The sequence below is a fragment of the Somniosus microcephalus genome, chromosome 11 (genome assembly GCF_052327205.1).
Source record: "Somniosus microcephalus isolate GS21.2 chromosome 11, FLI_Smic_1.0, whole genome shotgun sequence".
Classification (NCBI taxonomy): Eukaryota; Metazoa; Chordata; class Chondrichthyes; order Squaliformes; family Somniosidae; genus Somniosus; species Somniosus microcephalus.
Genome location: NC_140997.1, coordinates 218,372,980 through 218,380,787, shown reverse-complemented (window position 1 = coordinate 218,380,787; position 7,808 = coordinate 218,372,980). Strand labels below are relative to the sequence as shown.

The following is a 7,808-nucleotide window of genomic DNA, read 5'->3' as shown; positions in this document are numbered from 1 at the left end:
CCTAACATACTCAACCTTTCCTCATACGTCAACCCCCTCATCTCCAGAATCAACCGAGTGAACCGTCTCTGAACCGCCTCGAGATCAAGTTTATCTTTTCTTAAATATGGAAACCAAAACCAAAACTGCACGCAGTATTCCAGGTTTCTATGTTTGTGGGAGCTTGCTGTGCGCAGATTGGTTGCTGCGTTTCCCGCAGTGACCACACTTCAAAAATTACTTTCTGGGCTGTAAAGCATTTTGGGATGGGGATGTATAAAACGTCCAGCACTTTTCTACTGATATTTCAGATTGCCAGCATCCGCAGTACGTCGCCTTTATCTATAAATGCTTCCTTGCATCATGCAATCTTCCACCAATTTCCCACATTACAACAGTGACTCCACGTCAAAAGAAAAGGTACTTCCATTGACTGTAAAGCGCTTTGAGACGTCCAGTGGGTTGTGAAAGGCGCTATAGAAATGCTGCTCTTTCTTGCAATGGGCTGGCACGCTGCAGCCCCGCCCCCTTCAGATCGCGCCGCGGCCGTTGGGCAGCGTGAGCGCGGTGATTGGCTGGCGGTGCGGAACGTGCCGAGTTCAAACTGCGGGTAGGGGGGGGGTTGGCGCCGTCAACCGGGCTCAGAGCGCGTAGTCCGCGCGTCGCTAGTGGCTGTCCGTCCGTCTGTCTCCCCGTGTCTGTGGAGGAACCGCTGCCGTGCAGATCAGCGTCACCGTGCCTCAAACAGGTAAAGAGGAGGGGGAATTTTTTAAAATTGGATAGAGGGAATTTAGGCCTCGCACAGCCGGGGCTAAAAAAAATACCGCCTTCTGATCCCGGCCGCAGCAAATCCCCCGAGTTTTGGGTCAACTTTCTCACGGCGAACAGCGAGGCTTGACGGAGAGCGCCAGTTGCTTTTGAAAGGCACAGTTTCTCTCGGCCTCATTTGCCTGGAAGGTGCGCAGGGCCTTTTTAAAGAAAGAAAAAAGGGAAAAAAAAGACTTGCATTTATACAGTGTCTTTCACGACCACCGGATGTCCCAAAGCGTTTTACAGCCAATGGCAGCACTTTTTTGGAGTGTAGTCGCTGTTGTGATGTGGGAAACGCAGCAGCCAAAAAAGCGCACAGCAAGGTCCCACAAACAGCAATGTGATAATGATCAGATAATCTGTTTTAGTGATGTTGACTGAGGGATAAATATTGGTCCAGGACACCAGCGATAACTTCCCCCGCTCTTCGTTGGAAACAGTGCTGTGGGATCTTGTGTCCCATCTGAGAGGTTTAAAGTCTCATCCGAAAGACGGCACCTCTGACAGTGCGGCACTCCCTCAGCACTGCACTGGAGCGTCAGCCTAGATTTCGGTGCTCAAGTCTCTGGAGTGGAACATGAACGCACAACCTTCTGACTCGGAGGCAAGGGTGCTACCCACTGAACCACGGCTGACACTTAAACAGAGCGTTGGGTCTCCAGGGGGCCCAATGCGATGGGCTGCACTAGCTGTGACCCTGACAGCTCCCGTTCATTTATAATGTTGGCTGGGCAGCAAATTCCTTTTATTAAAATGGGGTCAGCCCATTGCCTGGAGTGATTGCAGATTTTAAAGGCAAGGCATCCTGTTTTTAGAGGGAAACTAATTGTAAGTGCACAATCTGCAACGATACAGTGACACAACATTGTCGGGGGTGTTACTGCAAATACCGACAGCAATCAGTGAAATAAATTGGCTGCTCTCAAAAAATAACCTGTCAAACTGCATTAGAGAGACAAGACGGGCTGACAGGAGACTCGCAGGTCACCGGATAACTACCATTTATTTGCAAGCTGCAATTGGAATGGTGTCAAATTAAACTGCATTGCGGATTATAGGAGGAACTGAGTCAGGAGCACAATGAATACATAAGCAAACAGTAAATCAAATGTTGTTTCAGTCTATCAGATGATTGCTACATACCCAGCAGACAAATGCCCATTTAAGCATTTATGACAAATTCAGATCACTGATAAAATGCGTCCTTTTATTTACTGTCCTACTTTGCTTGATGTGATTTGTTATGTGTATGCATATCTTTTTGGAATGTCATGTTTTTGTTCACATGTTTGTCATCCATATCAGAACATGTATAAAAATTCGATGCCTTCAGCTAAATTGAACAAACTTGTGTACAATATTGCTAAGATTAGACTTTGGAAATGACATTTTATTTCCTTTTGAAAGAGACGGATACACCAACCATCTGCTTAGACACCTCTTCCCGCCCCCTCCAATCTACTGTCCAACTAGTATGAAGATTGACACCACCAGTTCAGCTGTTTCTGCTTTCCTACTTCCCCTTAAAGACAAACCTGCTCCCTCCTGATACCCCCTGCACTTCTCTCATCCTCTCAGCCAAGCTCACCTTGCTCATGAAATTCACCTCTTTTCTTAAAGTCAATTCCCATTAAAGTACTGGCCACCTATGTGTGATGACACTAAATGGTTCCCTCTCCTCCGATACAGTCCTCCTTCTTTTCAAAACTGCTGTCATAAACCCTGTCTTTAAAAAAAAAACACCCTTGACCTATCTGTCCTTGCAAACTGCCACCCCATCTCCAACCTCCCTTTCTTTTCCACTATAGGCACTATATAAATGCAAGAGCTTGTTGGAAAATTGCAAGATTATAGAAATGAGTGATACTGGTAATATCTTGTTTTGAGAATTGCAGAAAGAGATAATTTTTCCTTTACAAAAAGTGACATGCTACATTTTATGAAACTTGACAGGTCTGTGTCAAATCTGTAAGATCAACAGTAGAGGATCAGATTTACTGGCATCTGCAATGTGCGCCGCCGTAAATTCAAAGTGCAATGCCTCAACCTTTTTTTTTTAATGTGGAAAAATAAATTATGCTAAGCATATCTAATCCCGAGACAGCTTGGAAATGTCAATTATAATCTCTTTAAAAGTATTCTTGTTCTCTCCTGCTACCGAGGCACTGGCGCTGGAGAGTCTGCAGCGCTGACCCTTCCTGCAGAGGTTCAAAGTTTTACATAGACTGTAAACTTAGCAAATTACCTTTTTTGTAAATTTGTAGGGCTTGCATAATTCACTACGTGCTTTAGATTGTACTGTTATGTATTCACAGGTCACCTCTTATGTTTCACATTGCTTTGGTTTCACATTGATTGCAGTATAATTGTGGCGGGTGCAAAGTTGACTTTCTAAACATAGATTCAAATTTCTGGTCCACTTTCATATTTTTAAGATTACTAAAGAGCTAACCACCCACTTTTTAATGGTGAAGATTTGATATGTTGGGGCATTGTTTAGTAGTGTTTGTACTTGTGTAAGATCATGCACACATGCAGTACTCCCTGACTTTTGACAGTACAGAGATGGCAGTATAAATTGCTACTGGCTTAAGCTGTTTTTAAAGCACGTTCTGTTCTCTGTATAACTGCAGTACAGTAAACTGTTTTCTTTTACATTTGTTATGAAACAGTCCATTTATGCTCCCTTTAAAGTGGAACCATTGATGGCAGCCCTTACTTTGCCTTTGGCAACACTGAGGCCACCTAAATAAGTAAATTTTGCCTGTATGACAGTGGCAAATATAACTCTTGTTGCCCTTTCTGGCTGTTGATGGGCTGGATGTATAATACTATCTATGTAAGCGGCAATTAGCATTTCCCTTTTTGACCTGTACAGATCTTTCCCAGTTTTGCTATAATAAGGGAATCTCACCAATTGTAAAAGTTGCTAAGAGCTGTGATTTAATATTTTATTTCATCCCTTGATAATTTTCAATATTTTGTTTAGTGCCGATGATATTGAGGTTTCTGGTTTGATGGAGTTTGCTATGTAATTGAGAGAGTGAGTTTAATTAACATTAATGGGCCATTAACCCACTAGTGCTTCCAAATGCTCCTTTTATTTATGAAATAAAACAGAAAATGCTGGATATGCACTAGTCATCAGCATCTGTAAACGGAAACAACAGATTATGGAGATAAAGACCAGCAATTGCACCAGTTCCAGAGAGGGAGTTCATGTGTTAAATGATTTGCAAACTGCTCAGTAGAAAAGTTACGTGATCACGCAAACCTATCGAAAGAACACAGAATATGCAAATAGATGCAGGAATGAAAAGAGACACGGGTCCATGTGCACAAACACATGGGAAATTGAGTAGGTTGTGCCTATACTCCCTGGAATTCAGAAGAATGAGATGATCTCATTGAAACATCGAAGATACTGAAGGGGATTGAGAGGGTAGATGCTGAGAGGTTGTTTCCCCTGGCTGGAGAGTCTAGAACTAGGGGGCATAGTCTCAGGATAAGGGGTCGGCCATTTAAGACTGAGATGAGGAGGAATTTCTTCACTCCAGAGGGTTGTGAACCGTTGGAATTATCTGCCACAAAGGGCTGTGGATGCTCAGTCATTGAATATATTCAAGGCTGAGATCGATATATTTTTGGACTCGAGGAATCAAGGGATATGGGGATCGGGCGGGAAAGTGGAGTTGAGTTCGAAGATCAGCCATGATCTTATCGAAGGGCCGTATGGCCTACTCCTGCTCCTAATTCTTATGTTCTATATGAAGAAAAAAGTTGCCGTGCATCAAATAAATTAAAACTGTGCATGTGAAACCCAGTAGACCTGCCAACCACAAAGAGAAAAAAGAACCTGCCTGCATCTTGGGCTCAGACCCCAGCTGACGTTGTGCTATGACGAAGAGCCTCCAGCCCAAATGTCAACCTGCCTCCGCTCTGGGGAGGACAGATGTCTTGACTTTTGGGTTGGAGACCCTTCGTGCAAGCACAGCGTAAGGAGCAAGTCGCTTCTTTGTTTTGGCTGGTGAGTGGTTGTGTAGCCGAATGCAAGGAGACTAGTGGGGCAAACTCCTTTAAAATCAACTGTGTTGAGATGTCACTGTAAAGCTCCAGTAGGAAATTGGTCCTGCACATACAGACATTACTGTCCATTATCAAAATTCCTTTCCTATTCATGCAAGATGATCATCGAGCTTGGATAATGCATCCACTCGGAGAGGGGTGTATGCATGAGATATTTAATCTTTTAATGTGGTACTAAATAATGGCTAATCATATCCCTTGTGTATAACTGAATTATTTTAATTCTCTCAGGCATTTAACTAATGGCTGAACTTTGAAGCAGTCGATCAACATGGAGCTGCCACTCTTTCCAAAAATACAGTTTTCCGCCCACGAAAATGCAATCACCTAAACAAAAATTTTTTTTTTTAAATAAAGTAAGTTCGGAGTCTCTAGTACTGTCCTAAGACATTGATGGACAGTGTTTATGGACAGGTTCAATCAATGGAAGTTTACACGAGGTTATTAACAATGGAGTTTTTCAAGGAAACAAAGTTCCTTGAATTGCTGGGCTCAAAATTAAAATGCAGGAACTAATGGTGAGAAGTTGCTCATCTGCCAATTTAACAAAGTAAGCTGTGTCTCTGCCAAGATGCAAATTTGCATCTGTTTTATGGTGAAATGTGCATGAATTCTTCTTTACATCTTGCTTTTAAGTATGGTCATGAATTATAATAACTTTAAAGCAAATAACTTGGTATTTAGACCAGCTGTAAATCTGTGGGCAAAATTAATTTTCTGAAGGTAAAAGTCAACAGGGCAGAAATTTCTTTCGAGAGACAGAAAACAGACTGCCCTGGAGTTTATGTGCAAATGGTTGCTGTGCCAACAATGTAACCTAGGCCCTGTGTTTTATGTAAACATAGGCACAAAAGTGCTGGGATTTTTTTTAAACTATACACACAAGAAGCTCTGTGTTTAGGAGCACAGTGTGGTACTAACATTCAAATGCACTCGCTGATCTGTTGGGTGAGTTATTCTCCCATGGTTTAGGAGATTGATGTTTACTTGGAATTTATGGTGGATGCTGTGTACTGAAAGTATAGGTTGCTGAGAGTGAAGGAGTTTGAGATTGGATATTACATGTATCTGCATTCATATATTTGTCTTTAGGAACAGTACCAGTGAGAGAGCAGTTGTACCCACTTTGGATAATGCAGGAAGAATACTGGAAGCCAACAGTTCAATATTACCATTCTAATTGTATAGAATTAGAACTGCACTAATCTGGACAAGCCAAAATGTTTTAGAAGGACCATGAGCATCAATTATATTGCTGACATTTTATAACAATATAAATAATAGATAATGGATTCAGCTTGGATAGTGAGTGTAGCAGAGATGGAATCCGAGAGTCGTTTAGTTTTTAGGCTTGCGGCTGCTCAGTTGCAGTCTGTGCACGTCTATCCTCTGTACAGTTCAACTGAGTCAGGCACCGACAGCATCACGAAGACTTCTCTAACTAAGCACTTTGGAACAAGTAGTACCAAAGCTGAGCAAAAGATCGCTCAAGCATGTATTGAACAGGGTTTATTCTTTCGACTGTCGTCCTGTACTGCACTGCCAACCTTGTGCATCTGCAGAAGTTTAACACTTCAAATTCTTGCTTTCTTTCATCTTCTCAGTACACTTTTCCTGACCAGGCAACACTGGCATGGCACAAAGGTAATTGTGCAATTAAATGCTGACTTGTTTGCTGAGACTTTTTACCCTTGGATCAGAATCTACATAACTTAGAGAAAAATAATGTTGTTGAAAAAAAGTTTAAATTAGCATTATTGAAGTGATGCTGATCATAATTGACGTTGCTGCTCATGTTTGCACTACTGCCCATTAAATCATTCACATTGAATAATGTAATCTTTATATAAAAAACACTTTTGCTAATGTGATTCCATTAGGCTGCATCACAGTCAGATTTTGCAGTGAGCTGTCACATTTTGTGCATGTGTTTTTAAACTTGATGCTTGGATCTGAATTTTTATGTAATAGGAAGGTGTATCTCAGTATAGTTCCTCGGAGTCCACATCACGGAAGACCTCTCCTGGTCCCTCAACACCTCCTCTCTGGTGAAGAAGGCCCAGCAGCGCCTATATTTCCTAAGGAGGCTGAAGGGATGTAACCTGTCACCCCTGATCCTCTCTAACTTTTACCGCTGCACTATAGAGAGCATCGTGACAAACTATCACAGTATGGTATGGCAGCTGTAGCCACTATGACCGGAAAGCCCTGCAGCGGGTAGTCAAAACTGCCCAACGCATTACCGGCACCCGGCTACCGACCATAGAGCACATATACCAGAAACGCTGTCTACGGAGGTCACGGTCCATCATCAAAGACCCTACCCACCCCAGCCACAGTCTGTTCGCCCTCCTGCCATCTGGGAGACGCTACAGATGCATTCGCACCCGTACGACCAGATTTAGGAACAGCTTCTTTCCCAGGGCTGTCATCCTACTGAACTCCACAAATAAACTCTAAAGCCTGCACATCTGCCAATGCACTTTATTATGGTTATGTTTATGTTAATATACTACAAGCCAAATGTATGTTGAATGTTTAAATGTCTTAATCCAAATGTACACTCTCGGGAGCCGCAAGCCTACATTTCGTTGTACTGCACTTGTGCACTAACAATGACAATAAAAGTTGATTTGATTTGATTAGTTCTATATCTTGTGTTGCACAGTGCAAGATTTTAAGTTACTAATTTTACTGTGTGGTTACAGGATATTAGTAGCTCATGTAGGAAGTTGAAAAATGTTTTTCTGTCTGTCTGGTCAAAAAAATTACTGGTCTGATTTTTGCAATCACTAGTCCGAGCTCTCTAACTACAAGAATTCCGATGCATCATTTTCTTGTGGTTAGATTGTTCCTGTTCTTTTTTACTTGGGAAGTGAATTTTTTTTCGGTATTTTAAATTATGTCTGTGGAATGAAAGGTTATTTTTAATC

General features: G+C 42.1%; 1 protein-coding gene across 5 annotated transcripts in view; it reads left to right on the top strand.

Moving 5' to 3' along the window:
• Positions 1-563: 563 nt before the first annotated feature.
• Positions 564-7,808, top strand: part of spdl1 (spindle apparatus coiled-coil protein 1) — a 52,145-nt gene continuing 44,900 nt past the window's right edge. For 2 of the 5 annotated variants that reach the window (XR_015080075.1, XM_086001977.1), the window contains exon 1: positions 564-727. The gene's annotated coding sequence lies outside the window, so the exon portion shown is untranslated. The remainder of the gene's footprint in view (positions 728-7,808) is intronic. The other 3 variants (XR_015080076.1, XM_086001978.1, XM_086001976.1) reach the window with 2 other exon arrangements.